The 19,078-nt window shown below is 41.8% G+C and overlaps 1 protein-coding gene and 1 pseudogene across 1 annotated transcript in view; both read right to left on the bottom strand.

The window, feature by feature from the left end:
* The window catches only part of HS6ST3 (heparan sulfate 6-O-sulfotransferase 3), a 702,271-nt gene that overhangs the window by 123,178 nt on the left and 560,015 nt on the right, over window positions 1-19,078 (bottom strand). The window lies entirely within an intron of this gene.
* On the bottom strand, window positions 14,352-15,243 carry LOC129149956 (histone H1.8-like; annotated as a pseudogene).

The following is a 19,078-nucleotide window of genomic DNA, read 5'->3' as shown; positions in this document are numbered from 1 at the left end:
CAGATTGTGAGAGGGTGGTTCTCGGGTGACGCACCCCCGAATCAGGCTCCCTCCTCTCCGGTTCCAGGTCCATCACCCGAAAATCGCAGCTGCCAAGTCACCACAGCTTGGCAGCTCCTGCGTTAAGCGTCTGCCCCCTGGTGGTCATTGCACATCATAGCTACTGGTTGGGCGGTCAGTAGGTCGGACAGTTGCTTAGGTTTTTATATCTATAATAATAAAAGCGCAATATGCTAATCAGACCGGATGTCCCTCCTAATGTCCTTCTGGATGACCTTCCGGACAAAGCTGCAGCAGTGGGAGCCAAGGCAGAGGTAGCTGCCACTGAAGTGGTGGGGGCCAAGCCACTTGCATGAATTTCATGTATCAGGTCTCTAGTATATAGATAATATCCCCATCGTTACTTGCATTTACCTGAGAAAGGCCAAGGCCTGATAGAGCCCAAGTTTATCACTTTTGCCTCTGGGATCTGAAGCAGCAGCTCTGGGTGGGCTGTGCTCAGGAAGTCTTGCTGCTGAGTGCAGCTTTCAGGGGTGACCCTTCAGGCTGAACTCTGCTGCCTCAGTCCCCAAATGAGTGAGACCAGTTCAGCCTGGGTCTGCACTTGTTTTTATATCTATATTTATTGTTAGATAACACTGCTTAATACTTTGCCTCCCTTTAGCTGTTCTTTTAGCCATTTTCAAAATCTTGAATTGTATATTTAGTGACCTAGTTTAATAAAGTGGGAAAATTACAATGATAGTCATTACAGTAGACATTAATACCACTAAGTGATTATTTACTATATACACTAGAACTATGTTAGTTACCATATCCACCTTACCTCTCCAAGTGATTGAGAAGCAGCACAGAGTTGCAGTCAAGGACAAGGACTGTAGACTCAGATACAAATACAGCTTTACCACTTAGAGTCCTTTGAATTATAAATTATTTTCTTACAGCTTCTCCAAGTTACAAAATGGTAATCATAATAAGAAAAATGGAGCTTTCTATTTCAGTTTACCACTTCACATAGATATTAAAATTAAAGAGTATGTTATAATGCTTCACCTTCAGCAATCTATTTGACATTTATTGATTGCTTACTGTCTTCGCTCAGGCTGCTATAACAAAGTACCACAGACTGAGTGGCTTAAACAACAAACATTTATTTCTTACTGTTCTGGAGGCTAGAAGTCTGAGATCAGGGTGCCAGCATGGCCAGGTTCTTAATAAGGACCCTTTTCCTATTATACAGACAGCCACCCACCTGCTTAATCTTACATGAAATCTCTCTCCTACCTCTTCTTATAAGGGCACTAATCCCATTCACGAGGACTCCACCCTGAGGACCTGATTACCTCCCAAAGTCCCTACCTCATCATTCCATCGAACTGAAAATTAAGGCTTGGACATATGGATTTTGGGGAGCATAAAAATTTAGTCCATAACACTTATCATTGGGAGGAAATCCACAGTTACAAAGATGAATAAGACACAATTTCTACCCTGAAAGAAACCATAGTCATAAGCAGTGTGCTTGTGTGCATGACAGTGAGAAAAAAAAAAAAAAAAGACTGAGAGAGCACTGAGAGAGAGAGAGAGAGAGAGAGAGAGAGAGAGAGAGAGAGAGAATTTTTTCTTCTATCCTGTCTTCTATCCTATCAACAGTTGAACAGCATCTACTTTGTGACAGTGGCTTCTGAATGCAATGTTGACTCATTGCCCATATACTGTGAAGTAGCAAACAAGTAAACAAGAGTTCTGGAAGGATCTCTGGCTGCTGTTTTCTTGAACTCATGACACCAGCACTTAGTGTTTTCTTCAGGATGACTGAAAGGTTCAGAAATCCAATATCCCTAGGAGTTATTTCATTAGATTTTCTAACTTTAAACCCATCTGGAATGCTCTTATTCCTTTGCAATTCTTATTGACTGACACTGATTATGCCATCAGCAAACCTCGCTAATTCCAGCTCTTCTTTTAGATCATTAATGGCCAACAGAGGACCTGAGATGGTTCACTATTAACTTCTTTTTATTCAGAGGACTTACATTGAATATGTTTCCTTTGTTTTTCACTGCATACTTAGCTTGGGTCTCTACAGGGAAAAGAGGAGGAGAGTGAAATAAACAAATCTGGATCCTTCTAACATTCTTCCTACATGTACATGGGCCCTGTGATTGTCAGGGCATCTCTATGTGAACTGAGCACAGAAAGCAAGGCAAAAAATATTCAGTCTATCTGGCTCCCAGTGCACATATATAAAAAACCATGAACCACGGCCAGTCTGGAGGTACTTGGGGCTCAGCTCTCCAGAGTCAGCCCTCAGGCTTAGGCCTGACTGGATGCATCACAATGTCTTAGGGAGGCCTGAAAACGCAGATCCACAGCCCCACCTCTAGAGAAACTGATTGGGTAGATCTGAAGTAGAGCTCAGGAATTAATTTTTTAAAAGATGCTCAGGTGATTCTAATGCAAACCTAAGTTTGAAAACTGTTGTTATGGAAAGCTTTCAACATCTCTCCATTGCTCAAAAGTGGTAATAGTTGGAATGAGAAGAAAAATTATTTGTTGGTGCAGCCAGAACTACTCAGCCATGTGAGCATTCAGAGCAGGCTAATAATTTGTCACTCCTCTAAACTAGTAGGCACTCTAAACTAACAGGCATGAAATATTGTTCTGTTAAAAAACAATAACATATATATGTGGGAGAGTTTACATAGGGGATGGCAGGAGATGGGTTATTGGTCAGCCTTATGACTTCCTAGCCTTGAGACATTCAGCCCAGGTCCCAAACTCACAGCCTCCACACCCCACCCCACCTCACCCCCAATCTCCCTGTAATCCCCAGCAAAACAAAAGCTTTGCAATTAAATGAGTTCACTTTCCTGAGAAGAAATTGACCTGACCATTAGTTATAACCAAGCTTGTCTCTTGGGAGCCCACTCACCAGCTACACTTAACCTACATGGTACTTTTCCTGGTTAATATAAAATTTTTCCTTGTTGTTAAATGTCTTTTTGTTTGGAGACCCAGGCTATTAACAGCTGTGCCTGCTCTTCAGTCCATTTCCAAATGTAATAGATAACCCCAAACCCAGCTTCCAGGGACTGCCCACTCATTTTCTGGTTGGATGATCCTGGACAAAGAGAAGCATGCTCATTTCCTCTCTGCTCTTTGGGGACAAACGTATTAAAAATGTGAGGTTCCTTATTTGTAAAGAGTAAAAAGACAATTCAAGATTACATTTTGTGGAAAGTCGAGTGAGGAAAGTAATCAGTGCATTATTCCAAAAGAAAAGATCCTTAGATTAGTCTGGACTTGGCAAACTCTCATATTAAAAGCAGAGACATAGCCAGGTATCTAGAAGGGAAGAGGAAAAGAGAGTGAGGGCTAGTGAGAAGTGTCACTGTCACCTTCCTTTGGGTGGAATACACAAGAGTTTAATTATGAGACCTATGGTAAAAGATTTGGTGAGACCATCGTCACATGTCCAGGTGTGTAGAGCACCAGTAGAGGGGATAGATAAATGCTTACGTGGATTGCTGGAGCTTCAAGCAGGCTGGGTTTCTGCCTACCTGTAAGGTTTCCCGTGCGCTGCAGGTAAGAGTTTGCTGTGGGGGGAAAATGTGCATAAAGCAGCTCCCTGAGGATCTAAGTCATGGAGAAGAGATGAGGCTCAAACTGAAGGCCACCCACCTTCCAGTTTCACATGTGGGCTCACGGAAGAGCCGTCAGCATCTGGGTGCGAGGGAGAAACATTAAGAGGCTGTGATACCCGAGTGAGTTGGTTCCAGTACCTTTTTGCAGAATGTGTATGTAACTTCTGATTTAAGACACTCTCGGGAAGGAAAACATGCTAAAATGCACAGTATTCCATAAAATATATCACCTGCAAGAATTTGGGTAAAAATCACATTGAGAGAAGAGTTCAGTTGAATCATTATGTTGACCACTTTACCCTTCTAAAAGTCATCCTTATGTTGGTTCATTATGCAATTTAAAAATTCCCAAGAAGTTAGAGGGGAAGGAGGGAAGACTTGGTGGAGCACAGAGGTTTTTGAGGGCAGTGAAACATTTTTGTATGATATGATAATGATGGCTACATACCATTCGTCCAAACTTATAGAACATGCAACACCAAGAGTGAATCCTAATGTAAACTGTGGACTTTGGGTCATAATGATGTGCCAATGTAGCTTCATCAATAGTAATGAATTACCACTCTGGTGGGGGCTGTACATGTGTAGGGACAGGGAGTATGTGGGGAATTTCTGTACTTTCTGTTCAGTTTTGCTATAAACCTAAAATAGCTCTAAAAATAACGTCTATTTTTTAATGCCCTACTATAATTTTTAAACAAAATTATTTGCTTAATCAGTTTCTGAAAAGAGGCCAGATAGTACCCCATGGGATCCCAGACAAACAGATCCTTAACAGCTCCCTTCCCATCCCTGCTAGAGACCACAGGTTACCTATATAGCTTAGTTAGTCTCCTGACTCAGATCTCCCTGTGGACCTGGTTTCTTAGCCTGCTTTTCAGCCCAAACCTCAGAGCATCCAACTCAAGAGCCACATCTTAATTTCAATATAGAATTTTAGAAATGAAATAGGAATTTTAGGGGAATATAGGCATGTTTAAGGGATTTTTAGAATCGGGGTCCATGGAAAAAATACAGGGCTACAGACTGGGAGAAGTTACTAGTACATTTGCATTAAGACAAGGGAAACTGGGAGAAGGTACATTTCCATAACACAAGGGAGTGGCAACAGTTACATTTGCATAAGAAAGGGGAACTGGGAGTAGCCAAAAGGTCTATATTTACAAAATAAAGGAGGAAGAAAGCCCTGAAGGAATAGGAGGACAATGAGGGAGGAGGATTTTTGGAGTTACTATAGTAACCAATTCAAAAGGGAATATTGACCAATTCAAAAGGGAATATTAACCAATCAGAAGGGATATCAGAACACAGGGACTTGCAGCCTTTATAAATGATGGAGACAGGAAGTTGGGGGGAATCTTTCCCCCTCTCCATGTGGGAGTCTGTACTTGTTCTTCAATAAATCTCCACCTTGGCAATACCATCTTCTGTCTGTGGATTCAATCTTCAACTCTGGCCAACAAAGAATCCGGGAACCATCCTGCCCAGGGGAACACGGCATGTTCCAGTCCAAAAATCACGTATCAGAAATATTACTTCTACATAGATTAAACAATCTCAATATCTGGTGTTTGCTCCCAATCAAATCATACCTTTGATCATCTATAATTATCTTGCCACTAGAGCCATCCACATCAATCTGACTGATCTAACTACTGATGTTTGCCCTCGGCAAGATGTTGAGGACAGACTGGTTTGGGAATGAGTCCCATACATTATCCAGATTAGATCCGGAATTTGTATTGAGAACCCACCGAAGGACTTCTGGGCTGGGATTTATTGTGGAGACAAAGGGCAGACTCTGTAGGAATGCAGGTACAGAATGCCTTATGATGTGTATGAGAGACAGGCTCACTGTATGCTATTATAACCCACTGACCTCTGTTTGCTTCGGGGCAGGTTGTAGAGTTGCTTGAGATATTTAGGGCAGATTAGAAGTGCCTACTTAGAACTACTTTGAGGGCAGGGACTAATACCAGCATGTTTAAGCCAAATTCTTTTATAACAGAAGATATATAGCATCCTTTAAGTGCCCCAGTAGTGAAGTAAATAATCCCAACAAACAGCAAACAGAATATAATAGAACGATTGCCAATGACTAGTGGTAACACTGATGCCTGAGAATTTGCTGCATTTTCTTTGTTATCCCTACCGTAGACATGTGAAAATATTTGCAGCAATTTTATGCTGAACATAAAGCAAGCGCTCAATCAAGCTAAGTGCCTCTGATGAGAGCATAACATTATTTTCATTCTCCATTTTTAATTAGGATGCACTAGAAAATTACAGGTTGGTTACTCTTCTCACAACCTTAGCAGATGCAGATGAGCAGAGCTGCTTTGCAGGTTAACACTAAAAGTTCTCAGTGCCATTTGTTAAATACAGTTCTTAAGCAAGCCAAGTAAAAGAATCAATGATGGACGATGCCAATGTCAATAGATCATTTAGAAAAGTTAGCCTTTAGTGGAAACTATCTCATAGATATGCATGGCTTGTTATTTGGAAGCAGAAACTCTGGTAACAGAGCTTATGCGCTGTATTAGAATTTGATTTTAATGTGCATGTAAGCAATACAGAGAGCAAATATTTTGAAACTGGGAGAGACTGGACCTTGAAGATCCTATAGTTGAATCACTGTATTAGACAAAGAAAGAAGTCTTAAACTAGTTGAATGGGCTACCTAAAAGCCAAAGACACAGAGAAGAAAACAAGAGTAGTACCTTCTATAGTTTAAAAATACTTTCCAGAATATTATTCCTGTTGTGGAAACTGAGACTCACAGATTTTTATTGACTTGCCCAAGTCATTTACACCCTTCATTTCTCACTCCCTTTGCTCCATATCTAGCTAATAGGTCTTGTGAACTTGAATACTCATGGTAGGGAGATATTTAAAAGCCCCTTTAAGAGATTCATATCCAATGATTTTTGTTTTATTTCTCTTGGACACTTTCTGAAATTAAAAGATTGGATCCCCCAAATTTCTTTTCTTTTTTCTTTTTTTGGTTAATTCTCTCCTGAGGATATTTTTTCCATTGCTTTTCAGAGAGAGTGGGAGAGAGAGAGAGAGAGAGAGAGAGAGAGAGAGACATTGATGTGAGAGAGACACATGAACTGGTTGCCTCCTACATGTGCCCCACTAGGTTGGGGAGCAAACCTGCAACCCAGATAAGTGCCCTTGACCAGGAATCCAACCTGGAGACCCTTCTGTCTGCGGGCTGACTCTCCAACCACTGTGACACACCAGCCAGGGCAAATCTCCAAGTTTCTCTTTTCTATATATACAAGCAAATGATTTGTTTTATAGATTTTCAGGAGCGAAGTAGACAGCAGGTTTGATACAGCTGTGCTGGTGCCCAAGCTGGTATCAGCAAGAAAGAAGCGGGCTATCCTCATTATACCCTCGTAGTTTCAATATTGGATTTTAAAAGTAAGGTAGGAATGTGTTTTATTGGTTAATAATATTGATGTGGCTCATTTGTGTACTCATTGGCAGTATTTCCTTTAAAAAGTACCAACTGAACTATCTGGAAATGTCCTCAAAGGGCTATTCTGAACATGAAACCACCAGAATACTTTGTCTGAAAGACTATAAATACAGGCAGAAAAATCATAAATAAAGCAGATTTCTTTTGCATCATCTTGCTGGATGACTGCAGAGAGCTTTGGACATGAAGGGAATGTTCTTAATGGTCTCTTCTACATTTATGATTCTTCCCTACAACTACAATAAAACAGACAGCCAATATTGCCTCTAATTTACTTCACCTAAACATTTAATTCCATACCTATAACACAGCCATACATACTGTTCCTCTAATCATCTTCCTCTTCACATTCTCTCTCTGTTCATCTGTTTGGGAAATCCAATGGTAATCTTGATCCAGCCTCTATTCTTAAATCCATTGCCTATACCATATATTGTTTTCTTCACTTAGAGGTAATTCTTGCATCTTTCATATCTCTGTCATTAAATTATATGTAATTTGGACATGGGGACCTCCTTTTTATTTCCAAGAGCCCAGTATTCAGTAAAGTGCTCTGAGTATTAAATTTTGATTGACTTTCCTTCCCAGCTCTGTCAGTTCCATAGTATCAGATTTAATTTTTATGCCGAGAAAAACAAAAGAAAATCTAAAGTAAGTTAAATATATGTATTTAACCACTTCCAATCATTATTTAAAACCCAGCCTCTTCTAGCTTTATCCTTAAATACCATAATTAGGATTTGTCTATACATAATGTAGAATCTCAATGAGCTACCACATTATTCGATGAGTCATTCTCTGCAGCTTCAGACCGGTAATTAACATTTCACCTGTCTCAAATTTCTCGTAGTGTCTTAGATAACATGAAAACAAAGTGAAAGGCTGGATTTAATAATACACCATGCCAGTTGTCATGATAGAAATGTTGTGACTCTGGTAAGTATAGTACTTCTTTTGTTAGATGGTAATTTTGATTGACAGATCCACCCAACTATTTAAAATAGCTGATTATTATCCTACATGTTTCTTCTCCCAAATTCAGCTAAAATAAAATTGTTCTGCTTATTATGATGATCCAACAATTCTGTAAGTAAACCATCACCCTTAAATTGTGACCATGTCATTCCAGAAGGTAAATTTCCACCAGCTCCATTGTTTCTTCTGGTGAACTAAATAGGACCCTGACGTTCAAATGCCCTTGTCTTACAGAAATAAGGAATTTACACTCATTAAGTCATTATCTAGCTTAAACCCAACAAAATAAGAGTGAATCATTCACTCTAGGGGAAATGTGTCATCTATTTTAGACCAAAAGGAAACAATTTTGCAGATGACCTTTTCCAGTGTAACAAGCAGTCCCTTTGGAGCCAGGAGGAATTAAGACATCATCTTCCTTACAGTGGATAATTTTTCTTTCTCTCATACACAGATCCAGATATGGTAAGATGTCAAGCAAGGAACCCAAGTTGTTTCTTTTTACTTTTAGGGCTAACAAATTTATTAGTTTAAGTTTCAAATATTAAGCTAAAAGTCAGCATTCACACACACAAAAAAAATGTTGACAATGTACATGATGGGCTGTTCAAATAAAAAGAATTGATTTAAAGTTTGGTGAGGTCCTGAGCGAAGAAGGTATGTCTTAGGGTCATACAAATGAAAAATAGTTTAGAGGCCCTTAGACTGCCAATAAGTTTAATAGGATGCAGCAAAAAGTGCTGTCACCAAAAGGCTAATGCAATCTTTGTCCACTGCTCAGTAGAAATAAAGTATTTCAAAGGACTTATGTAATAAACCTGCATGATTCAGTACTGATTAGGCTACAAATGGTATTTTCTGTTTGTTTTTGTTTATCACACTTAAAAAGCATAAAAAACATATTACACCAGTCTCTAGAGAATAGCAGAGTATAATATAAAAACACTCCCAAAGTAAGTAAACTAACCCATCATTTCACTATCCAAAGATAGCCATTTAGCTAGTAGAACTCTGTTATCAAAACCATTTGCCCTCCTGGTTTTAGTGTAAAGACACTGCACCATTGTCTTCAAGCATGCATGGTTGCTGATGAGCATAACCTAAAGGGACAGAAATTTTTTCCTGGCCAACATAAAAAAGAATGTTAAAATTAAAACAAATTAAAAAAAATAATGAAAAGATAAATTAAGAAAAAATAACAATAGTATCCTTAGATGAAATGGGTTTTCTCATCAGTAGACCTGTTTAAGCAAGTAGCTGGTATGCTATCAAGCAGCAAATAGCTGAGCTGTTGAACCAAAAAATTTTTAAGGGTACTCCCAACCAAGAGCTTCTAGGAAGCCGTTGTTTCTGTGCAGATGTGTGTGTGTGTGCGTGCGTGCGTGTGTGTGTGTGTGTGTGTGTGTGTGTGTGTGTGTCCCTTATTTTGATAAAGTTGTTTTTCCCCATAAGATTTAAAACTATGTGCAGGGAAAGAAGATATGACTGCCTGCAGCTATGAGAAGGATATTACTGCTTAAGCTCAGTTGCTTTTAGGGTTTTAGGTCTGTGGGTTATAAATGGCTGCTGAGGGCAGCAGTGAATGTGTATTAAGGGTCATATCTTGGCCTGTGTAACTTTAATTTAAAGATGAGTCTGTGTGACAGGGCTGGAGCCAATTTCCAAATGAAAGATGTTCAGAGATTGAGAATGTGAATATGAAAGCAGTTGTTCTGGCTTTAACCTCCATGAGGTCACACTAGCTCTGCCTAATTTCCCCCAAGTTGTGCTTAGAGCCAATCATCATTTTACCTCGAAAATAAATAACTGAAACAATTTGGAATATGCAGGAACTCCAATGCAACTCTAAAGAAACTCGCTAATTTTTAAAATTTTTATTTTATTTTATTTTTTTCCATTGCCATCTATCCCCACTATACCCTCATAAATCTCCACCCACTCTAACTAAATATTTTTGACACAGCAAAATTACGTATATCTGACATTAGAGAGGTTGTAATATACTCAATGATGAGGCTGGGATCTGTTGTTGTTTCCACATTAAAAACAACAACAACAACAACAAAAAAAACGCACAGGTGAAACAGAACAATGAACTTTACAAGCAGTCTTACCGACATAAAAGTGAAGTAATATATGGAGGGTCAATTTCATCTTAGATAATTAAAATGAAATTATGAATTAGGATTGTGGATGGATATCAAATCTTGAGTGTCATTGTACTTGAGTATGAAACTTCCTTTTTCAAATGGGGATTATTATTTGGCCACAAATGGCGTTTTCAAGCACAAATTCTAACATGGGCTTGGTAAATATAGACCAGCCCTCAAATAGCACATTTGACAAAGCACCAGTCTAACAACAACATCTCTCCTCCTACACAGTAATTTTTGAGAGTGGTAATTAGATTTACATAATTCTGAATACAGACATCAGATAAATAAAACACAAAAGGATTAACAGGAGACTGGAATTAGTAAATAAGTGAATGGAAAAATATACATTTTTGCTTACTAATTTTACCAATAATAGCTATGCCAGAAAAAGAAAGAAATGAAAAATGAACATCTGTTATTCCATGAAACATTATTAATATTCATATAGAAATAGTTCCTCCTGAATCATTCAGTATGGCATCTTAATGTAGTTTAATTATTTCCATCTACAGGATTTGCACAAGCTCTCTGAAAGCAATCTGTGATTAAAGTTCCCAACAGATTCAAGAATCTGTAGTCATCCCAATAGCAGCAAGCATCCTTAAATATACTATGAAATAAGCCCCCAAGGCTACACAACCCTGCAGAAATAAAGAAATTATTTCTTTCCTAGAAATACTTGTTTGAATGAATCTAAAAATTTCAGTCATAGCTGATTATTGGATGAACAATGTTTAGCAGTCCAAGTATTAGTCTTTTTCTAAGTCACAATAAACATGAATTAGTTCAGTGAGGGCAGTTGAAGTAAAAGTACGCTGTATTTAAGCTTAGACTCAAGTCCAAATGCTATTTTTCTCACTTGCAAGCTGTGCGACCTTGAGTTTACATTGTTTCACTTCTCCCATCACTTTTTTTCCAATATAGAGTTAAAATATTAATATCTACCAAATGGCGATTAATTAGAATAAGATTTAAATGAGAGGAAATAGTCCCTTGATTAAGAGTTAATTAAGAGCAGATATTCATGTAAGAGTTAATTTCTTTAGAGCACACATCCATCAAATTTGTTATTTTTCTTTAAAATCTTCTCTCTGCTGAGTTAGTATTCAGGTTGTTCCAATAATATAGGATGAGAAAAGGTGAAAAAAAGAAGAAAGAGGGAAATAAAAATAGTGAAAAAAGAAAGAGAGGAAAGAAAAAAGAAAAACTAAGAGTTGCCTGAGTTGGCTAGCAATTTCAAAATATGTTAGGCCAATCTTGCTATCTTACAAAGTAAAAAACTTAAATTATAATATACTAGAGGCCTGGTGCACAAAATTCATGCATGGGTGGAGGTCCCCTCAGCCCAGCCTGCACCCTCTCCAATCTGGGACCCCTAAACTGGCAGTCGGACATCCCTCTCACAATGCTGGACCGCTGGCTCCTAACCACACACCTGCCTGGCTGCCTGGTTGCCCCTAACTGCCCCCCCATGCCTGCCTGATTGTCCCTCACTGCCTCTGCATGCCAGCCTGATAGTCCTTAACTGCCCCCCCCCCCCACTGGCCTGGTCGTCCCTAACTGCCCCACCCCTGCTGGCCTGGTCACCCCCAACTGCCCCCCCTGCTGGCCTGGTCACCCCCAACTGCCCCCCCTGCTGGTGGCCTGGTCGCTTCCAACTACCCCCCTCTGCTGGCCTGGTCTCCCCCAACTGCCCTACCCTGCTGGCCTAGTCACCCCTCACTGCCCCCCCTGTCAGCCTAATCACCCCCAACTGTCCCCCCTGCCAGCCTAGTTGCCCCCAACTGCACCCCCCCTGCTGGCCTAGTTGCCACTAACTGCCCCTGCCCCTGGCCAGCCTGGTTGTCCCTAACTGCCCCACCCCCTGCTGGCCTGGTCGCCCCATGCAGCCTGCTTGGTCAGTCGTTTGATCATCCCTCATTAACCCCCCTGCTGGCCTGGTCGTAAGCAGTCATCTTGTGAGGGTGTGACAGTCAATTTGCATATTACATCTTTATTATATAGGATTCATTTCAATCCCAACCAATTATCCCCTCCTTCTGTTCTCTATATATGTCTACCAGTTGTAAGAAAAGATACAATGGGATTCCTTCATTGACCAACAATTTGAAAAACTATGGAGTTCAGATGAGTGAGGGGAGGGGCATATGGAAGCATGCTACCAGTCTTACAGTTAGCAGCCCACTTTAAATCCCTTATCTTCAGTAGCCTGTCACCAGAGCAATCATTTACACATGGCCCTCTGACAACTTATCAATCACAAGACAGCTGCAAATTAAATATTTTGGCTGAAAACACCCCCTCCTTATGTCAGGACACATTAATTTGAAATAAACATTTTGCTGAGATGTGAAATGAAGCAGATCCATTAAAGGCTACTAATCATATGTTTTGATTTATTCCTTTCTGACGTAGGATTTGCTGTTGTGCCTTCACCTTAGTAGTTGACCAAGGTGATGAATTCTCCCTGGGACCAAAAGGGAACTGGAAATTATTATAGAGGGCTGCTGTGTGCCAAGGACTGTGTTAGACACTTTACTTTTTCTATGTCCCTATAATAATCTATTAGGTAGGCATTTATTCCCAATTTCGGAATTGAAAAATGTGGAACCTATCATAGCTGAGCAGTGACAATAAGAATGAAAGCCATATTCAGATTATTTTCTTACATCTCTTGAGGGCATTCATTTTACAAGGGACAAGACCTTCCCACGTGTTTGGAATAGGTTTTCTTATTTCACTGTTCCTGTGTAGTTTCCATGCAGAGTAATGATCTCTGCACAGAGGCACTTTGAAAAGTGATCCAAAAATGCATTTCAACAATTTCAGAAGTCCTTGACAGTGCTTGAAGGGTAATCTCTGTTCAGGTAAATGGAGGTAAACATTGCGAGATACCAGAGCCAATAGGACTTCCTCAGTATTCCCTTCTGGCCTGGGAGATGACTTTCATTTCAGATGATCCATGAAGGTCCCGGGGAGCACACTGGAGATGTGTGTGTTGTATTTATAAGACAGTCCATTATCTGGTTTCAAATACCAAGTCGGAAGGGAGTCATGCAATAGTGTCTTGGAAAGCTTTTGTTATGAAAACTCAAAATACCAATCTATCAAACAAAGATGGCTTGATTGCATTTTGAATAGTAAATCATACACAGCCTACTATGCCTGCATATAAATTACAACCTGAGTAATGAAACCAAATGCTCTAGCATTCTTGTACTTCTGCCTGATGTTTACAGTCCATCGGTTCTTAGTTGCCAGTTCTTTTCTTAAGGATACTTTTTAATTTACAGTTTTATTTTATTTAATTCCAAGATTCAGTCATGTTCTTAAATCTAATATGATGGGATCGTATGAAGCCCGTTTTGTGAGACTGTGTCAAATACCTCAAAGCTATGACATTGCAATGTTCGGTGCTGAAGAGGTGATTTCTGTCCATAGCATCCATCAGAAGTTTTCTTCACTGAAATTCAAAACATGATCAACTAAAGGACACCTAGGGCTTTTCTCAAAATGAGCCAATTTTCCCTTTTTGTATTCCCTGTGAATGTTCAGCCTAATAGCTGGTTTCTAAAATAGCTGAATTATCAACATGGATAGAAAATCAAAATTGGATGTTGCATATTATAATAAAAAGGAGGTGCCGATGGCCAGCATCATTTGAAGTTAGTATCATATTTCTCAACAAGTATCTATTGACAGAAGAAAACACCAAATTTCAGAGTGCTGAATAGCAAAAAATAATCAAGGAAGCAGTGTTCCACTTTCTAGGAGGATGGGCCCAAAATCGGACTCTGTTTTCTTCTTCATACTTACCAACCACACAAACAATTATTAAAAAGAAAAGTAAGTCCACAAACCAATTGGTATTCCTGACGAGGAAGCAACCAAGTAAACTGCTTTTTTTGGAGACCCTTTTACTAAGTATAAGCTAAGAAATTGTGCCTGTTCTTTTACTTATTTATTTTTTTTTTGGAGGGGAAAATTTCTTTATTGATAAGTAGGTTACAGTGAAATAAATAGAGTGATGTTTAGTTGGGAAATAAAAACTCCCATCAGAATCTTAGTCTCTCTTCACCTCCACCTCTAATTCTTGGCTTCTGCCTTCTTACTGGTCCCTTTGGGTGACGAGGCCTTGACAGGCATGCCAACGCTTCTTGGGCCCTTGGGGATTTCTGTCTTCTAGGTACAGGGACCGTCTTGGACCCACTGTCCTTAGGGGCAGCAGCGGCCTTGGCTTTTGACGCTTCCCTGGTTCCCTGAGCAGCGTCCTCTTTAGGGACCTTGTCCTCAGTCTTCTTTTTGGTTGGGGAAGCTGCACCATTCTGGCCCTTGGTAACCGTGGGTTTTTAAATTTTGCGTCCAGCTTTGATTTTCCTGTAGGCCTTGGCATCTGCCGGGCTGTTCTCTCTACCTTTAACCCAAGGGATCCTCTGACACCAGGAGGGGCCTTTGTGGCCGTGCCTGGCTGTCGGGGCCCATCCTGGCCTTGTGCAGTCTTGCCTCTCTGTCCTTGGTCTGGCCACCGTTCCTGGGGGCCTCCTCCATGGCCTCATCAGGTCTCTGGGGGGCTGACATGGTGGGTATCTATCTGGACTCGATTGTTTTGTGTTTTTGGGAACTAATTTGAAGCTGCCAGTGTCCCCCTTGGCCTTGGAGTTGGTGGGACAAGGAGGAAGCATTGCAGACCAGCGTCCAGGGCCCGCTTCTGCAGGTCCTTGAGCCAATGGCATCTACCACAGGGAACTTCTGCAGGACATAAACCTTGATGGCCACCACCGAGGGGTCCAGGAGCTGCTCTCCTGCCTGCAGGGCCTCCAGCACCATGTGCAGCACTAGTGGGTGGTGGTGTGGGCTCTGATGGCACTGTGGCCCTGGCCTGACTTTTCAATCCCAGACTATCTGGATGTGGAGGTCATGGAGGTTAGGGAGGCGGAGGAGATCAGGTGTCACTGGAGGCCATGCTCCTGGGACCCATTGTACAGGTAGATGCAGAGGCAGACATGAGGCTGCCAGTGGCCTGGCCCCAGGACTCGAAGTAGCCCCTGATTGGCTGGGAGGCTCTGAGCTACTGAGTGGGGTGGGAGGGCTAGGATGGGGCACTACAACCCTGCCTTGGGCACTTATACCACAGCTTAGTCTGTGTGGCCTTGGATGAGTCACTGGACTTCTCTGGGTCTTAGCCCCCTGGTGAAATGATGGGGGCTGAGACGCTTGGTCCCTCCTGCACTCTTTGCTCACCGAGGCTAGAGATGCTGTGTGTGAGAGAGAGAGAGAGAAAGGAAGGAAGGAAGGAAGGAAGGAAGGAAGGAAGGAAGGAAGGAAGGAAGGAAGGAAGGAAGGAAAGGAAGGGAGGAGAGAGAGAGAGAGAGAGAGAGAGAGAGAGAGAGAGAGAGAGAGAAACAGCATTACTCCCAATTATGCTGAATTCTAAGCAGAGTGAGAAATATTGCACATGATCAACATGTTTTGTTCTGGAGATGGGATAAGCATAGGGGTAATCACCTTGGAAAGTACAACCCAAGTTGGGAGGACAGAGTGGGTGGGAGAGAACCCTCCCATGCCTGTGGCAAAGTGAAGGAGCCTCCACCCCCAAACTAACCTGAGCCCAATTCCTTCTGGGGAAAAAGGGGTGCATGAACTCCCCCTACTCCACAGGCCCTCACTTCTCTCTGCTTTCAGCCCTAATAAGAGCCGTTCTGCATAAAGTACAAGTGAAAAGATCTGAAGGTAACATATTCCAGGTTATTATATACTGGGGCTCGGTGGAGGGAGGCTGTGCCCCTGCTTCCCCTCAGTTGACACCCATCATTGGGAGGGAGCTGTGGGGAGACAGGAATACACAGAGTAGCAGGCCTCATTCCACCCCAAAATGGAAAGGATAAAATAGCTTTATTGGGGAGAAGGTAACCATCTTGCCCACCGCCCCAATTCCTGCCACTTACATACTGTCGATGTCCTGAGGGAATCTGTGGGTATGGAGGGAGCAGGGGGTGGGGGTAGGACTGGGGGCCTCCTTCCAGGCAGGTTCTGGGATATGCCAGGTTGAGGTGGGTGCAGGGCACCCAGCAGGGCTGGCAGTGAGAACAGGGGCAGCAGCTGTGCCAGTGGTGGGGGCGGGGGGCAGTCCAGGGAGCAAGGCCTTGGTTTCCCAGGGCCTGCTCCATGGGAATGGCTGCCTGCATAATCTTCTGGTGTACCTCATGGATCTTCAACTGCAGACAGACCACGGTGGGGCTGGGGTGGGGAGAAGATGTCTGCCTAGAGGGCCTGGAAGGCTGCGGTGGCCGGGGCTGATGGGGAGAAGGCAGGGTCCTGGCAGAGCTGCATGACCAGGGTTGCACTGGTCCACAGAGGGCCACTGGGACAAGTATGGCACTTGCTCATATTCCAGCTTCCTTGGTACATCCTTGGCTTCCGTACCTGTGTGGTCAAAGGTGAAGATGTCCCCCTCGCACTTGGCACCCTTGAGGGTATTGGGCTCTGAGCTGGAGTGTTTCTTCATCTTGTGCTTGGGTGAGGTGGGGTCCTTGGGATGGAGTCTAGGTCAGTGGAGTCCTTCCTTTTCTTGTCTTAGGAGCCCAGGATGGCCCAGGGCAAGGTGGCCAGATACCGCAGGGTAGGTGAGGGCAATACCTCCTCAGGCCAAAACTCAACTCGGGCAGCTCAGCATAGTGTTGTTCAATGTCTACTTCTAACAGAACCTTGTCCCCAGAGTCAAAGGTCTTCTTCAGAGGGTGGGGCCCCACCATCACTGTCTTGCGTGTATCAGCAGCCTCCTTGCACTCAGCCTGCTGCTGCTGCTGCTGCTGCTGCTGCTGCTGCTGTTATCAGGGGCTTTGCTGGAACTAGGCAGAGCTGAGGCCGGACTGGGAGGGGTAGGGGGCTCCCCAAGACTCTTCAGGCCCAGCAGGAATGTGCTAGTCTGAAAGTCAGCTGGGGAATTTGCTGGCCATGGTCTCAGGGCCCTTGGTGCTGGTCACTCCTCAGCAGGTGGGGGTGGTGGAGGGCTGCTCTGGACAGTAGGATTATAAGTTCAATAAAAATTCATTAATAAAAACACACTTAAATTCTGAGATTATGGATTTGATAGCTGATAGCATTAGAGAATAAACCTCTCTATCAAGTGAGCATCTCTTCTCTATTATTCCTTTAGCAGTATCTCTCAAGACCTGAAAAGGTGGGCAGCAACTAAAAACAAAAGAAAGTACCTTCGGTCTGCCATCATTAGGATCTGGACTAAACTCATCCTACCTCTATGCTACCAGCTGGAGGAAGCCACATAAACCACAAATAACAAAATTCATTAAAATAGAAAAACAAATTTTATTTACACATAAAAAGACAGCATTCAGACGAATTCCTACAGCATAGCTTAGTACCACCAGGCAGAAGTTTAAAAAGGTTTGGTTGACAAAACTGGAGCTGGAGAGTCAATAGATCTATTAGACAAATGATATGAATGCGTAAACCAGGGTTTGACTATCTCATTCACTGTCTTAGTCAATTTTTAGTGATAAATTGTACTGTCAATCATCATGGCTCACTGGCTTTTGCTTCTTCATTTATTACCCATGCCCCTAAAAAGACAGACGGGTCTTAATCTTTGCCATCCGCTGCCCTGCTCTCCCCCGCCCCCCGCCCGGCCCCTCATTTTATTCCTCTAGTTCCAAAGCTACCAACCAGCATGCCTGCCCTCACCTGGGATAACATTTAGATCCATTGAGCCCATTGTGTGAACTGCCTCTTGGATTGACATGCACACTACAAGATCATTTTAGAGATGGAAAGCGTTTCAGATTTTTCAGAGATTGGCTCATATGTGAGTTGGAAATATATAATCATTTCTGCCCTTCATTGCCTACAAATCTAAAATACCAAAGTGAGCTCAACTGTGAGCATGTTTAGAGACATTCTGCATATTGTAATCATTCTTCAAATTCACCCTGTCTAGATGTGTTACAAACATAAGTTGCCCAAATTCAAAGTAATTGACTTTCAGCCAACTGTGACCAAATCACAAAAAAAGAACACGCCATGTGTTGCAGCGTGGAATCCCACCCCAAACCCAGAAGTTTCCACCCCAAGGAAACTTTTAATAGCCTGTTTTGAAACCACACACATATTCTACTGTGGATAGAGATAATATATTCACTGGAGGTGGAGGCTGTAAATTTGTCTCACGGCACAGATTATTTTTTAACAGAATTATTTTGTCTATTTGTTATACTGAGAGTACTCACAAAATGAACATTTTACCACCATATTTGTAAAAAATAAATAAATAAATGTTCTTCTGGCTCCTTCAGAATGTATTTGGTATTTGCTCAATGTTTCTTTAACAGAAAGGAAAAAAGAGAGCCTGGAGGGAAGGGAGCAGTAAGCATGCATACATTAAATTGTACTTTTATCTCCCGTAAATATTAAATACCCAAATCCACATTTTACTATATCTGATTATCACATGCATTGGACTCTGCAACGGGAAATGGCGTAAAAAGTAACTATACACAATAGATGCCAAATAAAATGTATCTATAACATATGGCTGCGAATCCCATTTCTCAACACCAGTGTTATACGGAGTTATCTTCTAAGTCTGTTTCCGCAATAAAAAAAATTAAGCTCCAGAGCTATAATTTTACATACGGACAACGATTAGAGAACTGGAACAAACATATGGCATTTTAACTTTTCTTGACTGTAAGCGTGCTTGCTTTATCAAGGAGCCTTTTCTGTTTTATTATTTAGTTGCACAGATCATGAGCTTCTTGATGGAAGGGGCTGTCTTGCGCATTCAGTGTCTTAGGAAT

Source organism: Eptesicus fuscus, chromosome 8 (genome assembly GCF_027574615.1).
Source record: "Eptesicus fuscus isolate TK198812 chromosome 8, DD_ASM_mEF_20220401, whole genome shotgun sequence".
Taxonomy (NCBI): Eukaryota; Metazoa; Chordata; class Mammalia; order Chiroptera; family Vespertilionidae; genus Eptesicus; species Eptesicus fuscus.
The sequence above is the reverse complement of the archived record's forward strand: the minus strand, read 5'-3'. Positions and strand labels throughout refer to the sequence as shown.